This window comes from Xyrauchen texanus, chromosome 10 (assembly GCF_025860055.1).
Source record: "Xyrauchen texanus isolate HMW12.3.18 chromosome 10, RBS_HiC_50CHRs, whole genome shotgun sequence".
Taxonomy (NCBI): Eukaryota; Metazoa; Chordata; class Actinopteri; order Cypriniformes; family Catostomidae; genus Xyrauchen; species Xyrauchen texanus.
This window is the reverse complement of record NC_068285.1, coordinates 8544439-8558406: the sequence shown is the minus strand read 5'-3', so window position 1 is coordinate 8558406 and position 13968 is coordinate 8544439. Positions and strand designations below refer to the sequence as shown.

Below are 13968 nucleotides of genomic sequence, written 5' to 3'. Positions count from 1 at the left end.
AAAACAGGTTGCCCACTGAAGCTAAGCAAGGTTGAGACTGGTCAGTCCCTGGATGGGAGACCTCCTGGGGAAAACTAAGGTTGCTGCTGGAAGAGGTATTAGGGAGATCAGCAGGGGGTGCTCACCCTGTGGTCTGTGTGGGTCCTAATGCTCCAATATAGTGATGGGAACACTATACTGTAAAAAGGCACCATCCTTTGGATGAGATGTTAAAATGAGGTCCTGACTCTCTGTGGACTGTTGAATGAACATTCATTTATATAGTGCTTTTCTGACACTACACTCAAAGCACTTTACACAGTGAACAGGGGACTCTTCTCATCCACCTGGATCCACCCAGATGTAGTGCACCAGCACACTCACTCCCACACAAATGAATCTTCATTTTCACTTTGTTGACATGAATCATTTTCCTGAAATGCAATCAAATGGCTGAGAAACATATACATGAAAAAATGTTTTCAGTGCTGTCACATCCATAATATTTTCACTCAGTTGGTGGTGGGGTGCAGGGGTAGTGCATTCACCCCTGACATGAGGACCAAGGTTTGAATCTTATCTGGGTAGTGTCAGAAAAGTGCTACATAAATTTAACGTTCATTCAAGAGTAAGAAAATCTACAAACACACACATCAACAGTAAGTTATCTGGGTCATGTGCCAACCCTGTTCTTCATCAATTTCCTCTCAATCGATACTATCCTATAAGTAAAGGCAAAAAGGTAAAAATTTATTTATAAAAAATTTCACTCAATATTCATACAAATAAGCTGATACTTCCTGTATAAAGCTTGTGTCAATGCTAAGTATGATGAACAAATGGTCTCCCATCTTTACTTTAAACACCCATTCATGAGTTTGCATGTCCACATAGCACTTGAAGTGGAAATGGTAAATAGTTTGTTATGGTTAACTAATTTGACTTGCTGTCTGTAAAGGAGGGGCTCGAGCATGTGTTTTCATTCAGTCGTTTGTTACCTCACTGTGCAATAGTTTATGATTTTGGTGTGTTTTGTGTTCATCTTTTGGGTTTGTATTTTATAATATTTTGCTGTGTCTTTTCCCTGTTCCTAAGATGGAGTTTGTGAGGAACTGAGGGACATTTGAGTTGATATCAGAATCAGATTCTGAGTGATCACCTCATGTGAGACAGACGTTGAGGTATTTGTAAAGTGCTCTTCACAATCTAGAGGTGAATTGTGAGACTATCTGAAACTGTCCTCTGCTACTCCATCAACTCAAATGTCTTCCCACCAAAATAAAAGCTCCAGGTGAAATAGATATGTCAGAAATATATCACATCTATATACAACAATTCTTATCCACTAAGTCTAATAATAATTCATTCATATATTACAATAATATTCAACCTGACTGTGTTCCAAAACACAAGTGTGTGAAGTTTTTGTTCATTGCGTTCATTCACAGAAATGTTTTGTAATTTGAATAAACGTCATTCATCCTTCTTTGTTTACTGAAAAACTGAGTGGAAACATCCTTTCATTACATGGAACACAATTTATGTCTTGCTTTAAACATTCTGTTTGGCTAAACAATCTACTTGGCTATAGTGGCTGTTTGGATGAAATAATGTTCCCTCTGATTAAAAAAAAAAACCTCATGACATTTCAGAGCAAATACACAAATATTGATAAATACATAAAATAGGCAGAACATAATTGAGATATATTATAAAGTAAATCACCTACCTGCAGTCTCACTGACTCTACTATAATTATATCATATGTTCTGTTGTTTCAGTGTTTTGTTTTTGTTTGTATGTGGTATCAAAGCAAATTCTACTGTATATCTGGAGCAAGTTTCTTCCTCATCTGAATATTTTAAGAAGATTGTCCTAAAGAGCTGGTCAAAAATGTATGTTGTGATCATTTTGAACTGTGATGTCAGAATCAGAATAACTTGATTCACTTGAGAGGAACCAGACTCAGCAGAGGGAGCCTATACACAAGCACACAGTAGTGGTCAACCGATGTAATCGCAGAGGCCGATCAATCGATATTCTAAAATTTTTAATGATTGTCGAAAATCGCCTGCTTGCATGTGAAGCATTTGAGACATGTAACCGACAAGTCAGTTTGTTTTGTTGTTACATGCCATTGTGTAACTACAATAATATTCCGGTGTGCAAAATAGTGTCATTTAAACGGTCCGCATATCAGAGCCCCGGCAGAAACTGTTAAACTTCTCGCCTGTTTAATTCTCACTCTCTCTCCTCAACAGTTCCATGTAACTTTTAGCTGTCTTGTCTAGTGACAAAAAGGCAAATATCAATCAAACTATTATCATTTACTGTCTGCAAATATGTGCATATCCAATAAACCTACTTTACACAACTTGAGCAGATCCAGCATCCTGTATAACGCTCATATATCTTCCTCTGAAGCGCTATTCTAACTGTCCTCAACAGTTCCCTGTAACTTTTCTTATGATAAAAGGCAAATATCAATAAAACTTCTATTATATACTGTATGCGCATATCTCGTTTAAACAGATGTCATTCACAAACCTCAAGAGAATCCAGTGTTTTATTCCCTTCGAGCACTCATCTAATATCTTCCTCTGAAGGGCGTAATCCATCAGCCAGAATAAAAAACTTCAGGATTAGGATCAAAGGCGATACAGGCTGTTTAAACTGTCAGGAGATTGATCCGCATGAGCACGTGAGTGCAACTTCAAGACTGCATTTGAAACCAGGAAAATGCTACCTCTGGAGGCTGTATACGAGGGTACGATGAAAATAAGGTGCTTTTCAAACTGTTCGGATATCAGTTTCCTTAAGTGTTCTATTCATTCAAAACAGCTGTTAGTTAAGCCAATAACTGATTAGGTAGCAAGTCAGCTGCCTACATTTTCGGATGCTGCCCAAGATAAAAGCGCTTCATGTGCTTTAAGTAAATTTCTTATTCACTATACACTGTTTGTACAATTGGTTTGATTCTGTATTTTTTTAGTAAATGTGATTGCTAACATGGACATGCCATTCATGGTTGATGGACTACTGTATGTACTGTTATTTCCATCTTCCTAATATATTAACAATTTCTTCACTTTCATCAGTAAATTAATAAAATGTGATGAGTTTCTAAAGAAACTGCTATCTACCATTTAAAATACAATATTATCTATTTGTTTTGTGTGAAATTGAATAAATATAGTGCTAAATAAGAGTTTGTTATTATTTTTATTTTAGCAATTATATGTTTGTTACTATAATAAATTGTGTAACATGTCGGCCTTGTATCGGTCTATTGGTCACCCTGCTCTCTGGATATCGGTGTCACATCGGCCATTAAAAACCCCATATCGGTCGACATCTGGTACAAAGTAACCACAGCTACGAACCACAATATATTCATAACATATATTCCAATGCTCTAATGAATCTGCAAACACAAACCTCAGTATTTCCAGTGTACAGTGAGGACTCTTCAATGCATCAGAGAGCAGCTTCACTCCTGAATCCTGCAGGTCATTGTTACTGAGATCCAGCTCTCTCAGACTTGAGGAGTTTGAACTGAGAACTGAGGCCAGTGCTGAACAACTTTCCTCTGTCAGATTACAGCCCATCAGACTGAGAGAGAAATTACAAGATAACAGTGTGTTAATCTATAAGTTTAATGAAGGCTTCTCAGTACAGCTGTTGGGTACAAAGAAAAAATATATGGCCCCCAAAAAATGTTGATTGCTCATAGGCGTTCTTCTACTGTCAAGATCCCAGTCTGGACTGCCCTACTTGTTTTTTTTCTGGAGTTCTGTCTGTTTTGGTCCATGTGTGCATTTGTTTTGAGCACATGTCTTTGTTTGTGTTTGTGTCAGCCATGTGCTCTCCTTAATCTGTCTCCTCATTCCCCCTTGCCACACCTCCTCAGATGATCCTTGTTGTGTGGATTGTCATCACCTGTTCCTCATGTGCTCTCCCTCTACATATTGTGCCTTCTACCTTCTAGTGTCTGTCAGATTCTTTTGTGAGTTTGGTTAGTCAGTCATTCCTAGTCTGTTTCTCCAGTTGGTGTCTTGTTTATTTTCATAATTTCACGTTGGTTCTGTTCATTTTAATGTGAGAGTTTTTGGTTTGTATTTTGTTCTTTTTTTTTTTTAATAAAAGCTCTTTGTTTCACATCCCTGCTCTTGGGTCCAAATTCCTGTGAAATATTATGACATCTTTGACTTTATGTCCCAAAAATTACAGTATGTGAACTTTTTTGCATCAATTGCACAAAATAACGTGGTGCCATCTGGTGATACACATGGGCTGTAATAAAAGACACATGACTTATGTCACATGACACATAAGCCAGAATTATGTCACTGTGACGCCATCATAAGCAGAAACTTGCTACAAAAATAAATAAATTGTTTCGCTGAGTTTTCAATGGCAGCAAATGTGGGTGCTTCTCTTTCACAATGTGGCCCTGTTTTTTCAGGCCACTGTGCAAGACACTTGGCTTTAAGCCGACAAATCAATTTACTCATTATCAATCTTTTAAAGAGAAAATAACTTAAGCTCATCCTCTAATAATATTAAAGATTTCAAAAGACATGACAACATTTCTGGTAAGTGAGCACAGTGATAGATGTTGCTTTCTGGTTTCATTGTGAGCAATTTTAGGAAGTGAATGTTTTAGTGGTAAATGGTCTGCACTTATATAGCGCTTTTTTATTAACCTTAGAGGTTACCAAAGCACTTTACACTGTGTCCCAATCACCCATCCACACTCCAATGGAGCTGCCATGCAAGGCGCTAGCCTGCCATTGGGAGCAACTCGGGATTCAGTGTCTTGCCAAAGGACACTTCGGCATGTGGAGCCATGTGGGCCGGGATTCGAACCACCAACCCTGCGATTGGTAGCCGACCTGCTCTACCATCTGAGCCACAGCCACCCCTGTGTGCACAGGAATGATTTTGTGATTGGGACAGCCCTAAAAATGGCTGACACCCTGATCAGTGCCCTGATTAGTGAACTAGAGCTGCTTAAGATGCATCCAATAACATTCAATAGGTATTTTCGACTGGCTTGCCTTACTGCAAGATTTACCGGTTACAGTCGGGGAAGAGTTGAAAACGGGTCACAATGGAGGTTGGACTTATGGATGTTTCACGGGACTGAATATTCTGCTCTTTATAGATTATTGGCAACCAATCTCTTTTTTAACCAATGACTATAAGATCATTGACCTAGTGTTAGCAAGGAGTCTGAAATCTATTTAAAAAAACATAATACAATAGATTTTATTTGTCATAAAACATATGAATGTTTGTCCTTAAATGGCAGAACACTACTCACTAAGGCAGAGGATCTGTCTCGTTTGGTTTACACAGCTCAGTCTCTCTTTGTGGATAAGCCCACGTGTACATTAATTAATGGGGTTTTAATAAAATTCTTAAGGAAAAATAAATCTCATTATATGAGAAATTCAGTCATATTAAACTCTTTTATTGATTTGATTCCCTCAACAATACATTTAAAATTAATTGTCTAAATCAATACCAATACCAACTTTTTTCACAACTTGATGCCATTCATTTTCTCTTAATGTGTAATATTGATATATCCAAACTCCCTAATATCAACCTTTCCAACTTTCCTCATCAGGTTCTCTTAGATGGGCTCTAATTTACAAACATAACTTCCCTGTCTGTTGCTCACTTCGACGTTGTGTCGAAGAATCGACACTAGGGGTCTCTCTTGAGCGCCGAATATGCCTCTGATCTATGAAAAAAGGCCAATGAGAAGTTGGCAGACAGTATTTTCATACCCCGCCCCCGGACATACGGGTATAAAAGCGGGGAAATACGCTGAGTTCATTCAGAAATTTTCTTTGGAGCCGACGGTAGTGCATGCAGTCTGCTGTGAGTCACACCTGTTCCTGCTTTGTTCCTCTGATGCTCTGCATGCTGTTGGATAGACGGCGCATTACAGCGGCTATTCTCCTTCCTTACACGGCAGTGCAGTTTGCCCCTGGGTGCTTCTACAGCACAGAGAAACTCTAAAAGAGTTGTTTAAAAGAGTGATTTTCTTTAAAAGAGTACATTTCACTAAAAGAGCTATACACAGCGGCGTTGAACGTCCTTTTCAGGATGCATCTTTTTAAAGATGCCCTTCTGCCCCGGGTTGTTCCTGGATGTGGTAGAGTGCTCTCTGCTTCAGACGGCCACAGGCATTGTCTCGTGTGTCTGGGCAGCGATCACACCGAGGCTGCATTTGTGGATGGCACATGCTCTCACTGCGAGGAAAGCAGGCCACTCCAGCCGCCCCCCGCATTACTCCTTCTTCCCACGGGATTGAGGACAATGCGGCTGGCGATGGAGGTGATCTGGGGATGGTAGAGGGTGCAGCTCTGCCGGGTATGCCCCCTTGGACCACCCGCCACCCAGACTCCCGTCCATGCTCGAGGTAACAGCGGCTTACCTCACAGCCAGCCTGCCTATCCTCTGGAGCTTGAGGTGGATGAGCTCGCCGCTGCATTGGAGAGCGTGGCATCTGACGCTGATGAGGCTGAAGCTGATGCGCAGATGACCGACATACTTTCCTGGGCTGCCGCTAGCGTTGGGCTGGACTGGAACCCTCCGTCCTCCCCACAGCCATCGCGGTTGGATGACTGGTTCCTGGGGTCTGGGCACCGCTCACAGCCTCGCCCACCCCCGGTCCCAGAGGTGCATAATGAGCTGATGTCATCATGGAGAGCACCCCTCTCCGCTCAGCACAATGCCACTCGCTCCCCTCGACGGAGGAGTGGCCCACGGGTACACGGCGATTCCCCAGGTGGATAGGGCTGTTGCGCTCCACCTGTGCCCCGGAAACCCTACCACCTGGCGGGGTTGCCCTGTGCTCCCTTCTAAGGCCTGTAGGACAACATCCTCGCTCACGGACCCCCTCAAGGTCCCGGAAGGCTCCTAGACGCTCCTGAGACGCTCGACCCAGAGCCAGAAATGTTAGCTCCGGAGATGGTAAGAAGACCACTCCGTCCCCCGGTGGAGGGCCGGGAGGAGAATCTTTTGTTGAATTCACTTAATTTTTTGCCCCCCATAGACGGGGCTGCGGTACCCAAATTCTCAATAACAGAGCTATTTCCTTTGTCTCTGAGTTACCTGGCCCGCAAATGCCATTCTCACGGCACTCTGCCACCAGATCTCAACAGTCCCGGCATGCTGGACACGGACCCCCTGCCTTCTGCCCCACGACTGTTCCCCGGCCGGCCGGTTCTGACAAGTCTAGAGGAAGCCTACACCGGACCTCCTCCTCAGTCACTAACCCGCCCCCTGCCGGGTGTGCGGAGCAAGGTAAGTGCTTTGAGTCTTTTCTCAGCACCAGTTGGCTTTCACCTCCCAACCCGTCACACTGGCTGGCCCGGACCATTTGACTCGGTTACACAATTCAGTTTGCCAAGCCCCCGCCCCCTATACTGTCCGCTGTAACGCAGTACACGGTGAAGATGCCAAATCCCTGCCTGCGGAAATCGATACTCTTTTACTCAAAGACGCGATAGAGCCTGTCCCTCCAACCGAAATGAAGAAGGGTTTCTACAGCCCTTACTTCATTGTACCCAAGAAAGGTGGCAGCTTACGACCGATCTTGGACTTGAGAGTTTTCAACCGGGCTTTGCTCAAACTCCCGTTCAAAATGCTCATGCAAAAACACATCTTAACTTGTGTCCGGCATCTAGATTGGTTCTAACCTGAAGGATGCGTGCTTCAAACACGCTGACGGACAGACCGGGTGGAGCGCTTGCACCTGGTGCCCTTTCCCATGCCCGAGGTAAAATTGTGCGCTTTCTCTCCAAGGAGATACCTGCCCGCTCCTGTGTCAGCAGAACATGTACATGGCTCAGTGCACGGCGTGATTTAAATTGGACCCCTAGTGTCGCTTCTTCAACACAACGTCAAAGTGAGCGACAGACGAGGAATGTCTAGGTTATGTATGTAACCTCCATTCCCTGATGGAGGGAAAGAGACGTTGTGTCCTCCCGGCCACGTTGCTGAGCCGAGCCACTGTAGTGGCTGGACCATTTCCGGCTCCTCAGAAAAATTATACCCGTATGTCCGGGGGCGGGGTATGCAAATACTGTCTGCCAACTTCTCATTGGCCTTTTTTCATAATTCAGAGGCATGTTCGGCGCTCAAGAGAGACCCCTAGTGTCGCTTCTTCGACACAGCGTCTCATTCCCTCCATCAGGGAACGGAGATTACATACGGAACCTAGACGTTTTCACCACAGAGGTGTTTTATTTGGAACAATAAGAACATTTTATTCAAGAGTAGTTTTCTGTTTTATGATAATTGGATTAGTAATGGTTTACTTTTGGTGGAGCAGTTGTTTAATAATCAAGGTCTTTTGTTCAGGTACTCTAAATACCAAATTCCTCAAAAGGAAATGGCAACAGTTATGGGAGCTATTCCTTCTAGTTTGTGTATGCTTTTTAAAAACTGTAGTGAATCCTCAGTATCTACTGTATCCTTTCTTAAACCTTGTGATACTTCTGTTGGTCAAATAGTTTTTTCTGAGTCAAGAGCCAAAAATGATCAAATAAGATCTTTATTTCTTAAGAATTTGATTTCCGTTCCACCTGTAATTTCCTTTTGGAATAATTTATTTGTTAACCTTAATTAGAGAAATATCTGGTCTTTACAGCAAATATTATTTCTCACAAACAAAGTGAAGGAAGTTTCCTTTAAGCTGATACACAGGTTTTACCCTGTTAAGAAATGTATACAGAAGTTTAGAGCTGACATGCTCTTTTTGTCTGAACTCTGATGAAACACTTATTTTGGTCATGTCACTACACAGAAGGTTTGGAAAGATATTTGTTTTTTTCAAGAGTAAAGATTTTGCCAGGCTTCTCAATACATATGAGAAACATTATATTTGGGTATCTTGACTCGGACCCCACAAAAGAAAATATCTGTTTTGTTATTAATTAAAAGATTTTCCTAAGCAAATTTTACCTTCACAAATTCACATTTTCAAACTGTAAACCGGTTTTCTCTGTCTTCTTAAAATAAATGGAAAATGATTTAAATGTGATCTTTAATCACTAATGTGATTAGTGTTATTGTTGTTGTTGATGTTATGTTCTGTATGTTCATTTTCGGTATATAAATGTTGATCACTATATTATTCACATCTTAATGTGATTCTATATATTACAGTATAACATCATTTAATATAGTTTTTAGTCAAATTCATTAAAGGATGATCAATTTTTCAGGAATAAAGGAAGCTACAGTATGACAAATAAATTACTAAAGTATAAAAAACATCACATCCTTATAATAATTGTAATAATTATTCAGTATTATAATAATAAACTTGACTGGGTCCCCCAATAATAATGCAGTATTATATAATATTTAACTGTTCATTCAATAAATGTTTTTGTAAAAAGATATGCAGGTAAATTATGATTTATTTATTAGGCTGATGTGTATTATTGTATGTGGAAGCATAAATAAAAATTATTAACTTTCATTTTGTATTCAAACTGTAAAAACATGCTTGTGTTATTTTAAACAAGATTTTTTTACTTTGCTTTAAACATTTTGAATCTATTTGGCTACAATGTCTGTTTAAAATGAAGGTTTCTCTGATTACAAAGAATAAATAAATAAAAACACATGAAACCAAACAATCATCATCAAAATAGAATAAGGGGTTGTTTGTAGTCTAACAAAATACATTATAATCTAACCTCTGCTATTTAATTACAATAAAGCGAGATTAAAACACTAAATTACTCACTCAGCTTTTCTGGATGCTTTGATCACCGGCAGCAGTCTCAGAAGACATTCATGTGATGGATCATATTTCCTCAGATTAAACTGATCCAGCTTCTCTTCTGAGTTCAGCAACACAAACACCAGAGCTGACCACTGAGCAGGAGAGAGACAGACCCCAGAGAGACGATTGATATCTCTTCTGTTCACGTATGTTTGTACTTCCTGCACTAGATAATGATCATTGAGTTCATTCAGACAGTGGAACAGATTGATGGATTTCTCTGGAGAGGGATTCTCCCTGATCTTCATCTTAATGTACTCAACTATTTCCTGTTTGCTGTCAGAGCTGCTTCCTGTCTGTGTCAGTAGGTCTCGTAAGATTGTCTGATTGGACTTCAGTGAGAGACCCAGAAGGAATCGAATGAAAAGGTCCAGGTGTCCGTTCTCACTCTGTAAAGCCTTGTCCACTTCACTCTTCAGGAAATCACTCATTCTTGACTTGTTTTGCATAAACTTGAATAAAGCAGCGAGAAACTCCTGAATGCTCAGATGTACAAAGCTGAACACCTTCCCCAGCTGCAGTCCAAACTCCTCTCTGAAGATTTGGGTACAAACTCCTGAGTACATTGACGCTTCTCTGACATCAATGCCACACTCTCTCAGGTCCTCCTCATAGAAGATCAGGTTCCCTTTTTCCAGCTGTTGAAAAGCCAGTTTTCCCAGAGACAGAATCCTCTTTCTAGCCTGCTGAAGATCCACCTCACATTTCCCATCATACTTCTGGCTCTTCAGTTTGCTCTGAAAGATCAGGAAGTGTGTGAACATTTGAGTGAGAGTCTTGGGGATCTCTGCACTCTCTGCTTCACTCAACAGTCTCTGGAGAACAGTGGCTGAAATCCAACAGAAGACTGGTATGTGACACATGATGTACAGGCTTCTTGATGATTTCATGTGTGTGATGATTCTGTTGGCCAGACGCTCATCTTTTATTCTCTTCCTGAAATACTCGTCCTTCTGAGGGTCATTGAAGCCTCGTACATCTGTGAGCTGGTCAACACACTCAGGAGGAATCTGATTGGCTGCTGCTGGTCGAGAGGTGATCCAGAGCAGAGCAGAAGGAAGCAGATTCCCCTTGATGAGGTTGGTCAGCAGCACATCCACTGAGGCCGATTCTGTCACATCACACAAAATATCATTGTTCTGGAAATCTAGAGGAAGTCGACACTCATCCAGACCATCAAAAATGAAAATGACTTTGTAGTCATCAAGGAATGTTGATCTCAGTTCTTTTGTATCTGTGAAAAACTGATGAAGAAGATTCATCAAACTGATATTTTTGTGCTTCATCAGATTGAGCTCTCTGAAAGGAAGTGGAAATATGAAGTGAACATCCTGATTTGCTTTTCCTTCAGTCCAGTCCAAAATTAACTTCTGCACAGAGACAGTTTTTCCAATTCCAGCAACTCCTTTAGTCAGCACAGTTCTGATGGCTTTGTGTTGTCCAGGTAAGGCTTTAAAGATGTCATTGCATTTGATTGGAGTTTCCTGTGTCTCTGCTCTCCTGGATGCTGTCTCAATCTGTCTCACCTCATGTTCATTATTGATCGCTGCACTCCCTCCCTCTGTGATGTACAGCTCTGTGTAGATCTCATTCACAAGTGTTGAGCTGCTTTGATTTGACATTCCTTCAGTAATTCTCTGGAATTTCTCTTTTAGTTTTGTTTTGAGTTTTTGTTGATGCACAGAAATCAGTTCTGATGTAAAGAGGAAAAGAAATGGGAATTATAATTGATGTTGATGTTTAATGGTCATTAGACATTAAGTTATTTTCTTTCACTAATATTGAGTGAATCCAGACACTGTGTTCCCTTTACAAAAGGCTTCACTACGATGTTGCGCTGCTAAGCGCTACGGGGAACAGCTTTAGCTGTGAGCCGAGCTGAATAATGTGTGGAACACGTCAATGAACATTGACCGGAATTTATAGCCTCGGCTGATGTAATCATTAGATGCACCTGAGGCCAGGCTATAAATGGATACGTCACCAGGTGTCGTCAGAAACTCTTTTCTCAGAGCGATTCTGTTTCTGTGTGTTTCACACACCCTGTCAAAACTTTCTTTCCTCTGTTAGGAGATAGATTCTGATAGGCAGTGTGCAGTGAACGTTGTTCTATTTTTCTCTTCTGTTTAGAAAATATTATATATATATATTTCTAAAGAAAAAGAAAAAAAGAGAGAATGACTGAAAGCAAACGGTGCGTGTTCCCCTCTTCTCGCTCTATAGCTGAAGACGGCACACATCAGTTTTTGCTGTTTGTTTGGGGGTAAGAGCACGCTGCTCTCGAGTTGCAGCAGGGCAGGTGCGAGCACTGCGATTTGCTTTAACAGGCAGAGTGCGTCGTGCTCGCCTCGCTTGCTTCCCGGGAGTCAGCACTCACGAAAAGATCGTTCGTGGGGCTCGTGCATGGATTTGGCTGAGGAGCAAGAGACGGGTTGATCCCTTTCTCTCACTCTCTCCCCAAACCCAGCTGGTCCTTCACATGATCTCGAAGCACGTTCCGACGCTTCTTCGGATCATGAGGTGGATCGCTATTCTCTTCCCACCTCCGAGCTTTCCGTCCACGATAAAAAATCTACGGAGGAATTGCTCGATGTTGTTACTCGTGCGGTTGCCAGATTGGACTGGCCACGCGAAAAAGAGACCCCCAAACGCACCAATTAGGGGATAGATGTTATCTTCCAGTCTAAGAAAGGGAACGCCTCATGGGTCCCTTCCCTTTCTTTGATAACCTCTATGCAGAGCTTTTTCGCTCATGGAGAACCCCTAAAAAAATAAAAAAATAAAAATAAAAAATATATATATATTTTCTTCCCGTGTTCACATACCCTCGACGTCATTATATTCGACTATCGTGGGTGCTGAGGCATGGGGGTATTCAGTGATGCCGCCGGTCGAAGAGACGCTTGCGGGCTATCTCTCGCCGGGCTCGGCATCGTCACTTAAGAAGCCCTCTCTCCCCTCAAATCCTTGTAGGACAACCTCCACTTTAGTGGGAAGGGCTTATCAAGCAGCAGGTCAGGCTGGTGCTGCTCTGCACACTATGCTGTTTTTCAGGCGTAACAGGCTGACCTCCTGGACGACCTGAGTGTGGGTTCTGCACTTGACGAGCAAGCCTCAGACCCACCTCGGTCCTGACTAAAGGGAGGCTCAAAAGCAAAGCGCGGCGAGTCGTGCTCCTCCTCCCAGGGATTGGGGACAGTCTCGCCGCCCTCGCCAGCCCTCAGGACTATAAATTCTAGTAAGAGAAAACCCTGACGGTCTTGCGCCTAGATTAGGGGGTAGCTCCCCTTGGGACGGGGCGCGTGCTTCACTTCACCCCTCCCGGTACCCCCTCAAAGCCCCTCCATTCCCGCCACCTCTTGGTGTTTCGGGTTGCAGAGGCTTCCGTCAAAATTGGGTGTTTTCGCTGTTCCTGCATTTTATTCAGGACGCGAAACACCCGACAACCCCTCAACAGGAAGTGTTAAAATATACCCATCTCAGAGATCCTGGCAGCGTGGAAACTTCTGCCGGATATATTCTTTTCTGTGGGTCTTATAAGGGTGTCAGGATTTAATTCTCTCGCCGCTTTTCCGTGTTTCAACGGCGTGTTCTCACTACCGTAAACCGGATTTCTTTTTTTGTAAAAAAAAAAAAAAAAAAACTCAATCTCCTGGTTAAAGGGGCCATGGTATGTGTTCCCCTTCCAGGGAGAGAGTTAGGTTATTACACTAAATACTTCCTGTTTCCCATGGAGGGTGAGGGGTGGCGTCAGGCTTAGATCTTAAAGCTTGAACTACCCGTGGGTGTTCAAGTCCAAGATGATGCCTGTCAAGGCGGTCGTGTCTCAAGCCCTACAACTCGTTTGGCTGGTCACCATCGATCTTATGACGCACTTCTATACTTCATTTAGAAGTTCTGCCACAACATGGAAAGTTCCTGAGGTTCACTTCCGGGGGCGAAGTCTTCCAGGGTCAGGTTCTTTCACTCAGGCTAGCCCTTTTTACCCGCACATTAATAATGCATGATGTAGCGCTGGCTCCTTGCGACTCCGGGGCATCTGCATTCTGAATTACGTAGACGACTGGCTGATCCTAGCGCAGTTCCAGGAACTGTCAGTTCAGCACAGGGACATCGTCTTAGATCATCTGTTTCTCTGGGGTTGAGGCTCAACGCCAAGAAAAGCGTCCTCT

The 13968-nt window shown here is 42.3% G+C and overlaps 1 pseudogene; it reads right to left on the bottom strand.

Moving 5' to 3' along the window:
• LOC127650798 (NLR family CARD domain-containing protein 3-like) overlaps positions 1-13968 on the bottom strand; it is a 31971-nt pseudogene that overhangs the window by 5733 nt on the left and 12270 nt on the right.